An 18,022-nucleotide genomic window follows, 5' to 3' on the forward strand; every position below is an offset into this window, starting at 1 on the left:
CGTGTCACAATGTTAGTCTGCATACTCCTCCGAAACGGGTGGACCGATTCTCATGAAATTTTCTGTGCATATCGGGTAAGTCTGAGAATCGGCCAACATCTATTTTTCATATGTACCACGAGCGAAGCCGGGGCGGACCGCTAGTAAAATATATATTTTACTCCGCGACGATATTACTTGCTTATGGTAAAAGAACTCTAAAATTGGTCGAGTAGTTTTTGAGTTAAATTGAAAAATAAGAAAAATTTTTTTAAGATTTGAGAGTCCATTAATTGCAGTAATCGTGTCGTTTAATTTAATAATTGATTATTAAACTTAATCTATTGTTTAGTACATAATTAAAAACACGCGTATTTCATGGCCTTATATTATACATCGTAACCATTACGAGTCTTCATGACTGAGGCTTATATTATAGAATAGTGATCCAACTTACAATGTTAGATAAGTTGCTTCAAGTGATTTTTAACTTATTTCAATTTTAATTTAGATTGATGATAACGTGATTACATATTGGTTATTGGATGGATGATTACATAATCGTAAAGGAATAGGTATAAGTAGGTACTTTGGGTCATTGACCGTGTTTGTTGTTACCCCAGTATCTATTGTTTTTAGTAGTAGCAGCCCCCCTAGACAAGTGGCTTTCTATTAGCGTAAAGTTCAATAGAATAGATTATGAATGTATGAGATTGACGTTTGATTACGACGACGACGACGATTGATTATTATTAGAAAGCCACTTGTCTAGGGGGGCAGTTATTTAAAATAAAAAAATAAAAATTGTAATATGAAAATTCTAAACAAAACTAGTGTCATTTTCTATCAATATTCACACCAATATTTAGGAAAATAGTTAGATCCTGAACAGTGTATACTGTACGTAATTTTTGTAACGAACCTAAATATCTAATTCATATTATAAAGGCGAAAGTTTGTAAGAATGTATGGATGTATGGATGTTTGTTACTCTTTCACGTAAAAACTACTGAACCGATTACAATGAAATTTAACACACATATAGAGGGTAACTTGGATTAACACATAGGCTAGTTTTTATCCCGGAAATCCCACGGGAACGGGAACTATGCGGGTTTTCCTTTGCATACGCGGGCGAAGCCGCGGGTGGAAATCTAGTTACCTATACTTTTAAATCTATGTTACATAAACTATCAATAAATCCAATGTATAACATCCATATATACAGTTAGTTCTACATTAAATTAATACAATCTACTCAAATAACTACAATTTATCAGTTAAACGCATTAATACGATTATACAAGCAGAATCAAGTGGCGCCAGGGCGGCAAGCTAGTTAATAAGATAAAATCTAATACATTAGATTAAAACAAGTCCGGATGTAAGGAACATCGATCATTTACACTTATAATTTAACCGGTTACACCGTTACAAATGATAAGGTTTTAACTAGCTTGAGCCCGCGACTTTGCCCGTAAGGAAATTCTCATGAGAATGCGCTAGAAACTAGTAGTTATATCAATTTCAAGTATCCTTAATATTTCGAGACACAAAAATCATATTATCATAGAATGACTGTTGCGATGTGAAAGAAAGACAATTAAACAAACACCCTATTTCGTTTATAATATTTATATTAGATAGCTGGAACCCGCGTTTTTAATAAATTAATAACTCCATTATTATTAGATCGCCTCCTTGGTACAGTGGTTGATGCGTGAGCGTAGAGCCGAGGGGTCCTGGGTTCGATTCCCGGTGGAGACGAAGAAAAAAAAATGTCTCAGTCTGGCAGGACACAGAAGGCTGATCACCTACTTGTCCCTAAAGAAAATCGATCAGTGAAACAGATGCATGCATAATGCATCTGCCCCTTACCCCAGTTGGGGACACGGGACTTCACTTTTATTATTATTATTATCGACAATATAATGTACGTTTAACTTACTTTACAATCAGGCTTCTCAGGTTTATATCCGATATCGTAATCTGAAACAAATAGTTACAAGTAAATATTACATCGACAAAATATCATGAAAATAAAAATAAAAAAAAAACGATTTTTTTCATGTACATACCTACCTATTTTGGGAGAATTGTAAAAGTTATTACTCATTAGTAAGTAATTACGCTACTACTGGTCCAATTTGAAAAATTATTTCGGTGTTAGATAGCCCATTTATCGAGGAAGGCTATAGGCTATATATCATCACGCTCAGACCAATAGGAGCAGAGCAATAGGGGTAAAACCGCAGGGCACAGCTAGTCGTAGTAAAAAATATATAACTGAAGCCAATGCAAAGAGAAATTTAAACCACATAAATAATCTGCAGCTATTTGTACCAAGAATGCAGCAAAATATCCATCATTATACAAGATACATGGCGAACATTATTTAGCGCTTGGACCAATCTTATCCGGCACACGCTTGACCTTATTACGTCTGGTTCGGGTCATAGGTTAGACTAGATTGTCTATCATTTTAGTACACGGATGTATTGTAGATGAAAAAGGCGTTTAGTATTTTTTATTTGTCTTGGTATGTTACATATTATGAATGGAAATCGACTTTACCAATTTTAGTATTCTAAACTTCACCAAGTAGTGAATTAAATTTGATCGAATTGTACATAGTTGATAGATAAAACTTGTTTCTTAAAATAGCAGGTGAAATAGAGGTTGAAACTTTTCTTTCTTTATTAAAAAAAAGACGGGTTGCACTGGGGGAGTGCCGGCAGAAGTGAAAACTTGATTATTAACGTTGAGCATGTTTGATATCCATCCGTCTTACGCTTTTTCGATCAGGTCGGTCGAACGTGTCCTGACGCGAGTTTAAGATTTTATACCCAACGCCGCTAAAGAAGTTTTCACTTCAAAAATACATTTAAAGTGCTTACGTTAGAATTACGCTACGTAAAAAGCACGTAATGAATTCAATAACTGGTGGTTATTTCAAGCCAAGTCGCGGTTAGAGCCTAGTGCCTAATTTCATAGACTATTTATATACATATTATTATTAAAGTTTAATCTCTAGTTTAATTCCTTAATCAAATAAATAATTTAAATGCAATCATTTACTAATTACGGGATCAAAGGTCGATCGACTTTCTCCCGATTGTAGATAATTTTGTGAATTATTCGCGAATTGATAACACGGCCATTCGGAAATTACGTCGGTCACACACGGCACGAGTAATGGAGTAGGGTTGGCAAAAAAATCAATTAATAAAAATCCATTTGCAAAAAAAAAAGAGCGTGTGTGCACGCGTGTCAGAAGTGAAATTTCTTTACCAAGATTCAAAGATACTGAAATCGTCGCCTTACTCCACTTCCATGACGGTATTGCCATGACGCGACCTTGAAATTTTATTCTCAACGCGGCTAAAGAAGTTTCTCTTCAAAAAATAACAGGTACAGGTGTAAAATAATAATTAATAACTGAGAATTTTAGTCTGAAAATGTGAACTTTCATAAATTTGTATGGCGCAAACTCACAAGATTCTCCTACTTAAAACGCTAAATGCGACTACTAAAGGTTTCACTTCAACAAAACAACGTTTTTTCCGGCATAAAACGTATAAAATAAGACTTTTAATGTTACATATTATAATATGGTTGTAGTCAACAAGCTATCATAGGAGACTTATTGATACATGAAATAAAATACCATATTTACGCGTGCTTTAATTCAATACTCTCACAAAACTGGTATTTATAAATTGGGTAAGGATAATAATAACAAATGAAATAAACAAAACATTAATCAAGGTGAACGACACAAGTTGTTTTGATTCGGTTATGAGCTCATTCGAAATAAGGATGACATAATAGTGCATCATGATGAAGCGTAAACATTACATTTTAAATACTCTATTTATTGCATAATTTACTTCTTGCATTTGGAAGAAGGTAGATAATCTTTTAAACGTGTATCTAATTAGTTGGATGAATTTCCATTTTGATGTAGACGACATAATTCCAAGTCATTTATTCTTATTAAGATTATATTCGATTATTTCAAGATGGATAAAAATAACAGCGTGTGTGTCGAGCACACGTGTCAGAAGTGGAACTTCTTTGACAAGATTCAAAGATACCAATAATCGTCGCCATACTCCACGACGTGACGGTATTGTCATTATTTTAAAGCGCCTAAAGCAGTTTCACTTCAAAACAGTAAAAATAATAAGTTATTTTTATAAAAAAAAATTAAACTTTTTTTTCTAACGCTACAATCCAATATCCACAAGCAGAACAAAATTACTAGTATTACAATCACGGGCAAAGTCAAGACCTCTCACCCGGTCAGCTGTAACGGTACGTTCGTTTGTATGTTACGCGTCACCTCGGGAAGTGCTGTGTAGAGTTTGTTTATAATTTGTGTGTGGATAGATTTGAGTTTATTAGGTTATGATCTATGTTCTGATTTCGTTATATATCTTCTTCTTTATAATAAAAATGAATCGTCGAATTTGCTAATTGCTATTAGCGCAAAACTCGAGAACGGCTGAACCGATTTCATTAATTTTTTTTTATATTTCTCCTTGAAATTAGAGGATGGTTTTATTGAGAGAAAACGTAAACATGTACCACGGACGAAGCCGGGGCAGACCGTAGTTTATGTTATAAATTACATTTTCATGTTGTCATTATAAGTTTAAATAACTGATAAATAAGATAATTTTATTACTTTATGTAAGCACCTATAAGAGTTATTTATTTTTATTGAACGTATTCGCTAAAAATTCAAATGAATAAATTACCTAAATATTACTTCATTTTGTATTCGAATTTGACATAGAATCCAAAAAGTGAGTTGGAAAACCTTAACCACCTTTACGCAGTCGGTAACAAGGTAAAATAGTAATTGAATGATTCCTAGAGACTGTCATGTGACCTTATGTCTGTCATATTCACGACCTCCAGGTTCATTGACCCACATCTAATTGTATGATATTTAATTTTTATTGTGTTTCGACCAATTTTAACATGTCAAGGGGATTCTTAATTATGAGCTGATAAAACTAATTGCAAGGCTTGTGAGACTTTATATCTATGTATATTGTATTAAAAGCTGAATATTTTATTTTATTTTGTTCGTCTGTCTGTGTGATTTGACTCACTTGTATACTAAACGTATGGATTTAGTTGAAACCTATTTAAATAACAATATAGTTTATTTATAAATTCTATTGAACTGGCCTATAGAGAAAAATAAAAAAATAAACGTGGCCTTGGTAAAAAAGCTAAATCATCCTAAAACTATGAGATACATCTTTCATGCCCTGATAGAGATTATCAAAAGAAAAAAACTAGATTTTACAGAACAAAGAAAGATTATGAGCCAACTTTTCGTAAATAAAATAGACGAAATTATTCTACTCCATACAAAAAGCGATACAGGGTTATAATAAGAAGAATTTTCATAAAATTTACAACCAGCTCCCCGACTACAATTTAAAGAATTTACTCTTTGACCCCGTGTCATCGCTGACGCAAGGCAACAATCATCCTATGCGTTAGAATTACGCAAGTGACAATTGACAATTTTGCAACTGTGAAGATGAATACTAAATGCCCTTGGTTTGTCTGTGAATTATAAATGGATTTTACTCCGAGAGACCGCTGGTAATTTTGTTGAGTATTACATTTTACGGGAATTTAAATGTCAGTTTTAGTGAGATGATTGGTGCTTTTAATAATTAATGTTTAGATACATAACTGGATATGGTTCTTAATTGAGATATTATGTATCTACAATATTATTGCAATAGGGCAAAAATTAATTGTTCCAATGTTACGGTTTTCGGATTTTTTAAAATCCATTTATCACTTTTTTCATATAATTTTTTAACCTTATAATATCCCTAAAGGGAAAAACAATTATTTAGTAAGAGTATTATTTTTAGGTTCCAAACAACAATGTTCAAGAATTTTCCAGCAGTGTCAGAAAACAATATAATATAAAACACGTACTGTATGTTTATCCGACATAGACCGAGAGGCGGCGACATTAACGACTTCAACATAGACAATACTTTAGTTTATGGCGTCGTAAAAAGTGCCTTCAGATGGGATTGTGTGGGATAGTGGGATGGTGGGATTTGTTATTTTAAGATAGGAATTATGTATAATGTGGAATACAATGTGCAGTACATTTTATTATATTTTTAGGAAAATAAGGAGGTTTAGGTAAGAGATATTGATATATCTGTCATTGTTTTATTAATTAAAATACTGTTAAAACATTTCTAATAAATATTTAATTAATGAGATTAATTTAATATCAATATCGACAAAAAAACATTTTTCAGTTATATTTTCATGTACAAACTTAAACCAAATATAATTTAGAATTCAGCTTCGCATTTTTCTCAAAAATCAGTTTAGAAAGCATATAATTATGCTTTGAAAAATGTGTTTTACAAAATTAAAATGCAACAACGTTTTATATTAACCAACAATCAAACTTGCATACAAATAGAACAAAAAAAATACACTATGGTATAATTATGATGTTCCTTCCAAACGGTACTTACCATAATAGCCGGTTCGATTCTCGGCCAAGAGAAAGATATGATCTCAAATATGGTATAATATTGGTAGTATACCGTACTTTATGACCATTTACGTTATTAATGGGAAAATTTATGAGTGCGTTTATGTCAAAATGGGATGAGATTTTGTTTGTAGATAGATTATGGATGTATTTGTACTGGTTTTGACGTCTATTTCGAAATATAGAGTTACTTTAAATACTTGGTTATTTTAATTTGTTAGACATTTATGTATTTTTTAATAAAATACTTAAGCAGAACCTACTCTTAAATAGCCTTTTAAAAATAATCTTCGATGAAAAGTCTACAGGAAGAATTATTTTAATAAGTAATCTAAATAAATTTAACCAATCAGGGTCAATAGTAGAAGTAGGTTTTACACCTAAACTGCTAAACATAATTCGATGCATCGCACAAAACATAGAGACAAAATTAATTAAACCCAATGACTGCAGATTCCTCTTTCTAAGGTCAGGTCATACCCGCTAGCTACAACGGTTACAGGCATGCACGCGGCCATACATACAATTTTGTGTGCCATTGTGGTATATGATTACTCAGACATTTACTAGTAATTTGCTGTTTCTAGTAATAGTTTAGAAGAATCAAAAGAAACTTCACTACGTAGTACAAAACAAAGTCGCTTTTCTGTCTCTATGTATGTTTAAACTTTAAATCTTTAAAACTACGCCACAGATATTGATGAGGTTTTTTTAATAGATAGAGTGATTCAAGAGGAAGGTTTTAGTATATCATGTATGACGTTTTATACACAGTGGGCGAAGGCGAAGCCACGGGCGGAAAGCTAGTTTGTTATAAAAACTATACCATTCGCAGCTCAAAGAACTCCATTATATGACGTCACAATTCCAATATGGCTGACTAGAACATTGTCACAACTGGTCTGCCTGAGGCTCGACAGACAAACGGACAGACGTGTTATTATGTAAATTGCTTTCCTCACTGTATTAATTAGGAAAATTGCGAGAAAAAAGTAACGTATGCAAATTTAATTTCTGAGATGGTGGGAAAATCATGTTTGAATCTTTAAACTGTTATCACGATTAAAATCTTCTATTTTGAACAGCCTTTCTTCACGTCTGGTGAAAAAAACTTGAAGCATGTAATTTGGCGCCAAAATTTGCCATTGAATTTTTTCATAATTTTTCATATATCTTGTAGCTTTCCGCCCGCGGCTTCGCCCGCTTTGTCTAAAACCTAATAAATTATATACTAAAACCTTCCTCTTGAATCACTCTATCTATTACAAATACCGCATCAAAATCCGTTGCGTAGTTTTAAAGATTTAAGCATACATAGGGACATAGGTACAGAAAAAGCGACTTTGTTTTATACTATGCTATGTAGTGATAGTGATAGTGATAAGGAGAGATCTTACAAAAAATTCATGACACCCTAAAAATATAGATAAACATAAATTAATATTAAACTAACAGAAGCCTTTTTTGGCGTATTGAGTAAAAAATAAATAAACGTTAAAAACAAATTCTTAAGAATCATATTAGCATTTAAGTATGGTTTGAAAAAAATATGGTTCGTACTTATAAGGAATTCCGTATTAAGTGGTAGTTAAGCAAAATTAAGTGAAAGCCTTCTGTGCTTACTGAACTGTAACTTAGAAATCGTATCACTTGAACTAATAAGTTAGCTTTAAGTGGTTAGTATGATTAATTACATTTCTATTTTAGTTATTATTACACATATAATTTGTTTGCTTATGACCCAGAAAAATGTACTTATTATTTTTTATATATATATTCTATACTAATATTATAAAGCTAAAGAGTTTGTTTGTTTGAACGCGCTAATCTCAGGAACTACTGGTCCGATTTGAAAAATTCTTTCAGTGTTAGATAGACCATTTATCGAGGAAGGCTTATAGGCAATATATCATCACGCTAAGATCAACAGTAGTGGATCAATTTGGGTAAAACCGCGGGGCATAGCTAGATATGTATAAAACTATTTTGTCTGTTTGTGTTCGTTGCGTTATAGAAAATCTGTTAATATCACTACGAAAGAAAAAATATTTATTAATTAGCATACAATAAAAAAAAATATTTCTGACTGGTTGTATGTTTTTAAAGCCAAAAATTTATGTTAATTCATAATTAGGTATAATGTGAGTCACAGGTACATGGCCTGACCATAAAAATATAAAATATGTAAAAAACAACATAAACAAACATATCCTTGTGTTACCTCATAGCTTTAGTGATGTGCATTATGTATCGATAAATTTTTAAAGTGAAACTTTTATTACATCGTCTCAAACTTTTTGGTCTGTGTAGCGCATGTCGCGTGTATCGCGGCTGCCGAGTAGGTATACCTACTTGGCAGCCGACCGTCACGCGACATGCGCTACACAAAGCAGTGTTCGGAACCGTTCGAACAGTTTCACTTTTACCGTGGTTTCATAAAACCACACAACATTTTTATTTATTGCATGAGGTAATTAAAATGTAATAAATAAAGAACTATCGACAGAATGAGGGTGATATTTGTGTTTTGTGTTTGTATGAAATTGAAGAATACATAAATAAATAACAAATCCTTAATTGTTAGGGAAACTGATATTTACATGAAATTTTTAGGTCTTAACAGCACGTACACGATTTATTTGTATTTATCTCTACATTTTACTGAAAACCAAACTCAAACATATAAAATTCTTTAGAGCCTTTTTGAATGTACATAATTTAATATTTACTTTCGATTCGCTATCAATTTCTACAGACTAGAGCCAGCAAGAAACTGGGAAAGTTTTCAATTTTACTCTCCGATCTTTTTCCTACAGGTAATTACTTTACATACATGAACTGAACATAAATACATCTTTTGTGGACGCCATTAACCCCGCTATAGTTATGGACCAATAAACAATCGATAGTTTATTGAGACATTTATCGATCCAGTGATTTATATTATCCCGATTTCGAAGAGCTTTCTATTGCGTCATTAAATGGAGTTTATTGCTAAATGCCTGTGGTTGCATTTCTTAGAACTTATTCGAATAGTTTATACCTTCGGGTTGGTGACATACTGTATTACCTGTGTAGATAAAACCATCCCATATTAAGCCCTAAGGAATAATGTAATGTGAAATGTACGAGAACCAAGTCGATAGAAAGACTAAGCAGTAAAACTGAAACATTTATTTAGTTATTGTAGAAGCACTTTTTAATGGACATATTACTCATATTTTCTCCTCAAAGTAGAGCCTTCATAAAAGGTTAGAAATTAATTTTTATCATAATAAAATAATACTCAACTTTATATTAAGAAACATTCGTATCTATCGTACTTGCTAATATTATAAATGCGATAGTGTGTTTATTTGTTTGTCTTTCTTTCACATCGTAATAGTGGAATCTAGTACTGGTTATATTATAAGTTATAACCAATATTTAACAAAACACGAGGAGACTCGTTAAACGAAACATAATAAAGCATTCAGATGGTACATTAAGAGCAAATACGTGTAATAGATTAAGTTAAATGCCGCTAACAATTTTATTTTGTTGATAACTTTAATATATTCCGGCCGTTATTCTTCGATGGCAGTGTCGCTGTGGTCATTAATGTAGGCTTTACTGCTTGTAAATGGATAACTATTGTATTCTATATTGTTTGATTGTCAGTTTGTGTTTGGATTTCCGCAATGGTTTACATGGAAATTTTTAATGAAATTTACTTATCTGAATTGTGGATAGAATATAAGAAGGCATTTAATTATGTGTGTTGTATTGCACTTCAATCAATCAGTTCATAATCAATTACGATGTTCTGATTTTTCATTTAGGGACATTTTTACCAAAAATTAAGTCTCATCTCGTAGTGGTCAAGTTTAACAATACATATGTATTTACGTTTAATGTAAATTAATGAATAGAAAAAAAATGTTCGAGTAGACAAGAGATATAAAGTTTAACAACCATTTTGTATTCCAATTATAACTTACAAATGAGAAAATTCGTCAATATAATAAACGTCCTTAAAAAACAAATCTATCGACAAATTAGAAAAACAATTCCATCGACACGCACACATCACTAGCAAGCGACACGTCTATCGTCTAGCACCTACGCGGATTCCTATCGTCACAGCCTAGATAACCTTGGTATTGTGACCTGGATATACGGGACATTAGTAGCTTTAGTACACTGTGGTTCATTATTCTGTGGCATAGAGATGGAATTAAGAAAATAATGAGTATCATTTATCGATACTTTTTTAAACGCCTTCCAAAAAAGGCTCTATGTTCGTCTGTGTGTTTTGGTTTTATTGTTGAGGTAATGTTAAGAAGATAAGATATTTGTATATTTTACCAATACATAATCAATACTAGTGATGAGATTTTTATCGATAACAAATCGGTTAAGAATTTTAAAATCAAGATTAATGTTGGTTGATCATAATATTGTCGATATTTTAAGTTATTTTACCGATACGCAGAAGTGAAGACATAAATTTTTGTTATTATTTTGGAGAAGAATATGTGGAAGTTCCTTTATACAGGTCCTAACATAAAAAACTGTACACTTCTAGATACAAATCATTTACAGTTTTTATCTATAGTATTCAACGTGGTTCATCGAGATTCTATTTAAATAAGTGAATGTTATTACATCATAATCCAACCATTTTGAAGGATAACCCAGCTGCAGATTAAAGTTAAATAGCTTTACTAAAATATACTTGAACGTCACTTTGTGGAATCTTCACACATATTTATGCAAATGCATTGACATTAGGTACAAAGGTCAAACGGTATATTGTCATTGAATAAAGCTTAAATTGTTATTATTTGTCCTAGATAATGTGTTTACTCTGTTTGCGAATATGTGAGAATTTATCACTACATATTAAAAAACAAAGTCGAAAGTCGTTATATCTATACTAATATTATAAAGATGAAGAGTTTGTTTGTTTGAACGCGCTAATTTAGGGAACTACTGGTCCGATTTGAAAAATTCTTTCGGTGTTAGATAGCCCATTTATCAAGGAAGGCTACCTATAGGCTATATATCATCTCGCTAAGACTGAGCACTGCGGGTAAAACCGCTCACCACAGTTAGTGTAGCATAAAAAGTTGGTTATATTTTGTTATAAAGATTTCTCCACCTTTTAATTAAAGTCCCATTTATAAAAGATGACCAAAGTATAATAAGTAATAACTATTTTCAAACAGTACTATCTATTTTAATAAAATTATTTTTATTGAAGGCGATCTAATGTATTATATTACCTGTGGTGCTATAAAGTAGATAAGCACCAAGCCACTAGTGCATTAAACTTTTACAATCTAATTTAAATTATCTATCATCTCTAATGTAATCCACCAATACATAATAGCGGTAAATAACTATAAAGAGAATAAATTAAACTCTAATCTATGCGATCTTTAATCTAGCTAGATTATAATTAGCAAGATTATTGAAAAAAACGCATTAAAACAAGGGCTTAATATATTCTAAGCGTACAGCTAAGACCATAAAAATTGTCCACATTGCAACTGGTTTTATAGACGATTAATTGAGGTTTTTTATGCACATGCGTATTGAAAAAGGGCTAAGTGGTCGTTGCGCTGTGTTTTACTCTTTGGAAGTCGTAAAACTATCCTTATTTGCATTTTATTAGCGGGTCGTTTTATTTGCAACGCATTGTAATGCAGTTTCGCTTACAGTGTACGTTATTACTCATATTTATTGTTTTGCTGGGGATTATAATTGGGTACCAAGATAGGTTTTGTTTTATTTTTCATAATAAATAGATACATAATAAGTTTTAGTTATACAGACCCTTTGGTACAATGGTTAGGGTTTGCATAATTTACGAGTCATAAATTCGATTCCCAAATCACAGTTGAAGCTGTTTAACAAATAATAATTTTGGTAGATTTCTAATGCAAGTTATTCGCCTGTACAGGAAAATAAATACAATCAATCATGGAAACAATGAGCATTGCACATATTTTCATGATTCTCTGCCTCATATCAAACAGGGGGCATAATCATTTCTTGGTTTTATATCTATGTATTTGTATCTTATCTCTCTTTAATAAAAATATGTGTTCTACTTCTATGTCTATACTTAATTCTCAATACATAGGTTCAATAATTCTCTATCAATTGACAGATAAACTCATTATCGGTAAAGTTGCATCCAAATCGTTCGAGTAATGATAAAAGAAAGAAAAATATCAGTATTGAGATGGTATTGAGTAGATTTTTCATGAAATGAAAAATATTTTGAAATTTTAATTTAAAAGAGTAACAAAAATTCTTAAAAACTTTCGTCTTATAATACAAGTAGTATTTTTACTTAGTCAAGTGTCTACACATGATTCCACTAAGATCTAGCCTAACTTGTTTGTCTAGACTGCCGTCCATTTAGGGCTTACTGTTACACCACGCAATAATAATTATATGCTACTGGTAGATGTTTGGTAATTCGAATGTGGCTTTTAATCCTACTAATATTATAAATGCGAAAGTTTGTGATGTGTTTGTGTATGTTTGTTACTCTTTCACGCAAATACTACTGAACCGATTACAATGAAATTTAGCACACATATAGAGGGTAACTTGGATTATCACATAGGATAGGTTTTATCCCAATCTCACGGGAACGAGAACTATGCGGGTTTTTCTTTGAAAAAGCGGGCGAAGTCGCGGGCGGAAAGCTAGTCTACAATAATATTATAAAGAGGAACGATTTGATTGTTTGTTTGTTTGAATTGAATATGCTCCAAAACTACTGGACCGATTTAAAAATTCTTTTACCATTTCAGCCCTACATTATCCCTGATGAACATAGGCTAAATAATTGAAATTAAAATGTGTTAAATAATAAACAGTGTTTTATAATTGAAATAAATTTATATAATGAGATTAAAAACTGTACAAAATTGGTTTAGTTGTTTTCGACTTTATTCATAACATACGAACAGACAATCTAATATTTCACATAATAATATAAGTGTGCTGAATCTACTTTAATTTACCGCTATTATGATAAATACACTAATTATTTTGATAATTTAATTTTAATGGATTAAAAATAACTCTTTTATTTCTATGTATGGTTTAAATTTTAAAATATATATTTCAATTATTTTCTGTACATACCTTCACTTTGCTGTGTTCATATGGTTATCTGTAACAAACAGAAAATATAATTATTAATTATTTTATTTTGAACAAAGTATTTGATAAAGGATTAATTACGACATAGATACGACGCTCCTGTTTCCCTCAGTGTAATTATAACTTAAGAATAATTATTTTTCTTATATTAATTTATCTTGTCAAAAACAACGTTTTTCCAATTTATGAAAAAAGTGCAATTACGAGAAGATTTCAGAAAAAGTTAAGATAATTATTTTTGTCAAAAATTAAGAAATACGGTATGAAATTTTTTAGAAACTGATTTTTCAATCCTTGGTTACTTATTCATCGAATAACGTATAAAACTACCATTTCAAAAATATATTTTAATTGTCCGTATTTGATAATTTACAGGTGACATTTTAAAATGTTCGTGTAATACTTTATAGGACGGATAAATTTTAACCAAGGATTGAAAAATCGGCGCTTATATGTATAAATGATGAACCAAACTTTCCCGTTACAATATAAAAGTAGGATACAATTTCACTACGAAATATCATTCGTACTATTAGTTCCGCCATACATTTTATCACTTCACACCATTTCCGTTTTAAATACAATAATAACATAGGTGTTTTTTCCGTAACACATCAGCTCGATCGTGACGTTAATATGTTTATTGTATTAAGACACTTATTGTGATAAAACTAAGGTCTATATTCGTGTGAACAATTTCGTTTGTTTTTCGGCAGTTTGACTTCATTTATGAGTTTAGCGTTCATTTATAAAGGTTTTACATGTTTGCGAACATTTATTTATTACGTGGTTTTAAATATTCACATTTAGGTATATATAATTTTTATTAGATCGTATAAAAAAGATATAAAATTGCAAAGATAGCATTCGAAGTGTAAATTGCGTTAAATTATTCATAAAATATAATTGCCGAGTAAAAGTAGCAAATAAAAACGCGCTGTCTAAAGATTCATATATGTATCATGTTAATATTGCTAATGAAATACATACCGTAATACGTTGATATATGGTTCAAATTACTTTGCTTATGTTTAGCATGGGGTGGGTATCGAAGCAAAACGTCATTTCATAAAGTGGCTCAAAAAGAAACATATGATAAGGTCATTGAACTGCAAATTGCATACAGACAATATACCTACAGCTATACAAAAGTTTCATATAAGTACTTACAAGTTTTTAAGTGAAGTTAATCATTAAGAAAATTGTTAAGTGAAATGAGACTTCTCTAGGCGCGTCGAGGGTAAAATTTCAAGGTCGCGTCACTGCTATGCCGTCACGTCATGGAGTAAGGCGACGATTTTGGTATCTTTGAATCTTGACAAAGAAGTTTTTTCTGACACGTGTGTTCGGCACATACGTTTTTTTTCAACTGTACCTATTGTAGGTAGGTATAACAAAGTAACTTAAGTCTTAGAAAAATTCAATCAACTAATACAATTATCTACTCAAGTGAAGCCAAGTTAAATAAAGCTGTATTATATAACACATAAGGACAATGTCACATTAATCTAGGGCTGTCACTATTTAGTATGATTAACAACAACATCGTATAAAACAAAGTCGCTTTCTCTGTCCCTAATATGTATGCTTAAAACTTTAAAACTACGCAACGGATTTTGATGAGGTTTTTTTAAATAGATAGAGTTTTTCCCGAGGAAGGTTTTATTGTATAATTAATGAAGTTTTGGACAAAGCGGGCGAAGCCGCGGGCGGAAAGCCTACTAACTAATAAGTGTGATAAGTGATTGAGGAAAGAAGTAGGTATATTACAGTCAAGTAGATATTAAATGCTGCATATTTAAAGCCACAGTTCGTATGTACTTATTTGGTACAAACGCAAGTGCAAAACCAAATTCGATGTCATGGACTGTGGTATAATTTTAATAGACATATTATATATAGACATATATAAATGACATTCAATATTCCTTTGCATATGCGATCATAAGAGTCAAATTGAAGAAATAAATCTAAATATATTTTATATTTATTTTCAAGCAAGTGACAGCCCTACCAACGGACGTCCGCTGACCGGTCGGTCATGATAATCGACATTCGACATATTGTTTTCTCATTAATTTTATAATTTACGTGAGTCTACATAACATTGTACAGTCAGTCGTGAGGTCATTGACATTGCCTTTTGCTTCCAGAAAGTTCCTCCATACATGGAATCGAAATTCTAAACTACAGATCGAATATTTCACATATCCTTATAAATTAGGTTGTAAAAGAGATATAGCTTTTTAACAGGCTTTATTTTTATTATAATATCTATGTGTAAGAAAAATTTAAATCAATGAAATGTTTATACGCGCGAATAAATATTCCTATTTTCATATTATGAAATACTAGCGGTCCGCCCCGGCTTCGCCCGTGGTACATAGCAATAAAAAGTAGCCTATGTTCTTTCTCAGGGTCTAAAGATTGTCTATGCCAAATTTCATCAAAATCGGTTGAGAGGTTTATGCGTGAAAACCATACATAGGTACATACATAATTACAAACTTTTCCTCTATAGAATATTAGTATAGATTATCTTCTTATATATGTTACGGCTAAAGGTAGGTGAGAACATAAACTTAAGATTAGCCGGCTAAACTTAGGTTTATTTTCGACGAGGTGTTAATGTTAGTTTGTTCTATCTTTAGCCGGCTAAACTTAAGTGTAACCGCAGGCCCGTGGCTAAAAATGTCGGGGTGGGTAGATTTGGTTACTATAATACATGTAAGGAACAGGGCGAGTGTTTTCTGGCACTTCGCCGGCTGCTGCCGCAGCACGCTCGCTGCGCTCGCTCGGCTCGTGCGGGTCTTAAGAGTTCTAACCTAACCTAACCTAGCCACCAGCTTTCTGCCCTGAGTCGGGGTGGGTAGATTTGGTTACTATAATACATGTAAGGAACAGGGCGAGTGTTTTCTGGCACTGTGCGGGCCCCTCAAGCCCTCCACCGGCCCGGCGCTAACCAAATCTACCCACCCCGACATTTTTAGCCACGGGCCTGCGGTTACACTTAAGTTTAGCCGGCTAAAGATAGAACAAACTAACATTAACACCTCGTCGAAAATAAACCTAAGTTTAGCCGGCTAATCTTAAGTTTATGTTCTCACCTACCTTTAGCCGTGACATATATAAAAATGAATCGCAAAATGTGTTGGTAAGCGCATAACTCGAAAACGGCTGAACCGATTTCGATAATTCTTTTTTTTATTATATGCCTTGAAGTATGAGGATGGTTTTTATGTAGAGAAAACGTAAATATGTACCTACCACGGGCGAAGCCGGGGCGGACCGCTAGTACTAGATATATTTGTGTTTAAAGATTCGGATACATATTATAATGTCATCAATATTAAAATGGGCAAATATCAAAAGTTTTCTATACATATATAAAAATATACATATATAAATCTATACATATAAAAATGAAACCCGTTTCGCGTTGTTATGTCATCACGTGTGAACGAGTGGACCGATTTCGATAATTCTTTTTTTATTATATTCCTTGAAGTACGAGGATGGTTCTTATGTAGAGAAAACGTAACTATGTAGGTACCACGGGCGAAGCCGGGGCGGACCGCTTATTTATTTATTTATTTATTTATAAATACTTTATTGCACTTAAATATAACAAAACAAGAAATACAAACTCTTAAATATAACTTACACTAAGTACAATTGGTATGTAATAACTAATAAATGTAAAAAATGTTGTATGTACATGTAAAAAATTCTTATGACGATTCAAAAATGCTTCTAGAAGAAGTCTTATTTAACAGTTTGAGTTTGAGTTATCTACTTATAATATTTTTAAGGAAATTTAAAAAATCCAGTAAGTACCTTATAACTCTAGGAAGTCAAAATAAACCAAAAATGCATTCCATATGAATTTCCGACGCGTAAATACGCTAAGTGGTGGTAAGGAAGCCTTTGTGCCTTTGAGTGTTACTCAAATGAGTTGAGTATACCTTAACAACTCACACTTAACCTGTTTGTTTAGGGGTAGTGCTGACACGCGTCTTTGTCTGTTTTTAATACGCTTTTATTAACTTCTCCTGTATCTTTGTAACGTAGCTGACTCTTTTAGCCTCGATTTCGACCCACTTTATACGGACAGATTTATATATATATATACTAGCGGTCCGCCCCGGCTTCGCCCGTGGTACATATGAAAAATAGATGTTGGCCGATTCTCAGACTTACCCGATATGCACAGAAAATTTCATGAGAATCGGTCCACCCGTTTCGGAGGAGTATGCAGACTAACATTGTGACACGAGAATTTTATATATAAGATAAATGTTTGAGTTTGTAGGTACA

At 32.1% G+C, this 18,022-nt stretch overlaps 1 protein-coding gene across 3 annotated transcripts in view; it reads right to left on the bottom strand.

Annotated features, from left to right (window-relative positions):
* sano (CABIT domain-containing protein serrano) overlaps nucleotides 1-18,022 on the bottom strand; it is a 113,462-nt gene that overhangs the window by 19,411 nt on the left and 76,029 nt on the right. For all 3 annotated transcript variants that reach the window (XM_089709315.1, XM_089709316.1, XM_089709314.1), the window contains 2 exons: nucleotides 13,688-13,715; nucleotides 1,928-1,968 (listed from right to left, as the gene is read on the bottom strand). The gene's annotated coding sequence lies outside the window, so the exon portion shown is untranslated. The remainder of the gene's footprint in view (nucleotides 1-1,927; nucleotides 1,969-13,687; nucleotides 13,716-18,022) is intronic.

The sequence above is a fragment of the Colias philodice genome, chromosome 22 (assembly GCF_061535455.1).
Source record: "Colias philodice isolate Cphi_HAF_F1 chromosome 22, ilColPhil1 Martin Lab GWU primary, whole genome shotgun sequence".
In the NCBI taxonomy this organism is placed as follows: domain Eukaryota; kingdom Metazoa; phylum Arthropoda; class Insecta; order Lepidoptera; family Pieridae; genus Colias; species Colias philodice.